The sequence below is a fragment of the Myotis brandtii genome, unplaced genomic scaffold, assembly GCF_000412655.1.
Source record: "Myotis brandtii unplaced genomic scaffold, ASM41265v1 scaffold374, whole genome shotgun sequence".
NCBI lineage: Eukaryota > Metazoa > Chordata > Mammalia > Chiroptera > Vespertilionidae > Myotis > Myotis brandtii.
Window position 1 is genome coordinate 1,035,746 of NW_005364372.1, and position 3,046 is coordinate 1,038,791.

Below are 3,046 nucleotides of genomic sequence, written 5' to 3' on the forward strand. Positions count from 1 at the left end.
ACACACACACACACACACACACACCTTTCTTTTTTCCCTCCTTTGGTCTTAGGAATTGAGGATGATAAAGATAGGTGGGCTGTGAACTGCTTCTAGAGCTGCATTTCTGGTTTCACAATGTCCTTTGTAAGATAAGGACAATTGCTCTGGTTGACCTTCCTCCCAAGCCACTTCATCCCTAATTAGCTTTTTTTCCCCTCTGGGTACATCGTTTTTGTGTTGTTTTATTTAGCATAGGGGAGGATGTATTTTTTAAAATATGTTTTGTTTTTAATTTATTTCAGAGAGAAGAAGGGAGAAGAGAGAGAGATAGGAACATGGATGAAAGAAAAACATTGATCACTGCCTCCTGTATGCCCCACACTGGGGATAGCTCGAAACCTGGGCATGTGCCCTGACCTGCGAACTCCTGGTATATGGGACGAAGCTCAACCAACTAAGCTAAACCTGTGGAGTGTGCGGGGTGGGGAGAGAGGATGATTTCTAAGAAATCCTATCATACTCTTTAATCTTCAGCTTCCAATTTTGCCAAATTTCTGATTTAAAAAAAGTTATTAAATCTTTTCAAATAGCTTGTCAGGTTTCAGCTGGAATAAATGGTAAATATTTCTGGCAGTATTAAACAATTGCATGGACTCAAGAGGCTGCAAAGGTCATTACCTTCCAGATCATACCCTCTGATAGCCAAAAGAAAGAACTGACAGCCTTCATGTCCCAGGCAGGCAGGGGAATGTTTCCTGGCGAGAGACAATGTCTATTTCCACAATACAATCAGATAAAGGAGATGCAATTACTTTACATGAAGCCTGTGCAAAACATAACAACTTGCCTCTAATCTTTTATCTTAACTCCATCAACCATTAAATCTTAACTATAGCCTCCATTAGAACTTTATCAACAGGTTTTGGGTTGATGAATTGTTCCCTGCCAGACATCCTTTTCCATAAAACATTCAGATAAAGTTGACATAACTCTTTTTAACATAAAGCCTGTTTAAACCTTCCAGTTTTCATAATTGTATCAATCCTTACATTACTATATTCTTTTAACCTAATTGTAGCCTGAGTTAGGGCTTCACCAATGGGTTTTTGTTCCCATAGTTCATGGAATTCTCATGTCAAGGAGTCCTATAAATTTCTCTTTGTTTTACCTCTATCAATATTAAAATATAGGTATCTCATTTTGTTTATTTGATTTGGAAGCCCTTGCTTTTAAATGATCTAATCTATTTGGAACATTACTCATAATAATCATTGTAATTTTGGGTTATAATTTCCTTGAGGGCTGGCAGCAGTTTGGTAGGACTGTAGCCATAAATGGAGTTTAGCCCACATTTCTGTCTGGCTATACGTTGGAGCTTCCAACCTGACAGTTACCAAGCTCAGTTCTTAGGACATAAAAATGTATAAATTGTCTTTTAATAAGATTTTGCCTTTTGTTTTTTTCTCTTCATAAGTGCAGAATGGTTATACTTCCAATATCCCATCTCCCTTCCCCCCTTCTCTCTTTTCCTCCCGCCCCCCTTTCTTTCTGTAAATATATATATATTAATTTCAGAAAGTAATAGAGAGGGAGAGAGAAATAGAAACATCAATGATGAGAGGGAATCATTGATCGGCTGTCTCCTGCACACCCCACACTATATCGAGCCCCAAACCCGGCATATGCCCTGACCGGGAATCGAACCTTGACCTCGTGGTTCATAGGTCAATGCTCAGCCACTGAGCCATGCCCTCCGGGTTTGCTTTCTCTATATCTGCAAATGTCTGAAGGCAAATAGGAAGGTGTCTGAGTTTATTTTGATTTCTCTCCCTCCATCTTATTAAAGGAATCTTAATGACTAGCCAGTATAACAATATGAGAGCTCTCTGAAAATGGTTTTCTTTCTTTTCCATTTAGAAAGTTTTCCAGTTCAAAGTATTTGTCTATTGACGAGTAGGATCTTAATAGCTACTCAAACCAATATTCTGGATGCAAGAGACATCCCCAAAAGAGAGTGCAAAAAGATGCAACCCTCACAAGTCAAAGTTGACTCCCAGAGTTAGAAACAGCCATTCCAAAATATGGGGAATCATGTTTCCTCCCTTTTGAATGGGGTGTTTAGATTTCCTAAGGTCAAATCCACATCCTACTTGGCTGCCTGCCATATGCATATATATTCTCCAACTAATGGAAAACAAGAATGAGGGGCCCTGTTTTTATCATCTCTGGGAGGAAATGGATATACATAGAAAATTCCCTTGAGAGTTTAGCGTGGCTGGACAGAGAGCAGGAGGCACACAAGCAAGTGTAACCTCTGGAAGCCAGAGAGAAAGTATTCTCACTGGTCATAAGGCCAAGCTCTTCAGGACATATGACAAGACAAAAGGAGAGACACCAGACACAGAGAGAAATACAGAATTAATAAAATCCATAAGTACTCATACCAAATAACCAAACGTTGATAAGCCCAAGAAATTAGTTTTACAAATATTTTCTTCTGCCCTATCCAGTTTGGCTGAGTGGATATAGTGTCGGCCTGCAGACTGAAGGGTCCTCTAATAGAGTTAGGATTCAGTTTCTGGCAATTCTGTCTCAGTTTCTACTACTTGATAATGCTGATGAAAATTAAGAAGCCTAATGCAGGTTTTGTACCTGAATTAGGAGGTTAGGAAATTTAGGTAGAGCTAAGATTTTTCCTCAAGAAACAGTTTCTAAGTCTATTCTCATATAGATGGGTGGGTGAAGATAACTACATTGTACTCTGACAAGTTTTGCTGGAGATAAATTTGTTTTTCATTTCCTAAGCTTCCTTTTTTTTCTTTTTATACTTAAGTAATTCCAATCTTCTGAATAACTAGTGTTGAATACAGTCATTATCTTGGATATTACCACTTTTACTTTTGTTTTATTAATATTAAGCTTTAAGGGAACCAAGTGGCTTGCCTAGATAGACTGTTATTCTTTTTTTTTTATTAAATATATTTTATTGATTTTTTACAGAGAGGAAGGGAGAGAGATAGAGAGTATAGAGAGTCAGAAACATCGATGAGAGAGAAACACCAAT

At 38.0% G+C, this 3,046-nt stretch overlaps 1 protein-coding gene across 3 annotated transcripts in view; it reads left to right on the forward strand.

Annotated features, from left to right (window-relative positions):
• The window catches only part of FAM126A (family with sequence similarity 126, member A), a 73,613-nt gene that overhangs the window by 15,414 nt on the left and 55,153 nt on the right, over positions 1-3,046 (forward strand). The gene's annotated exons all lie outside the window — the stretch shown is intronic.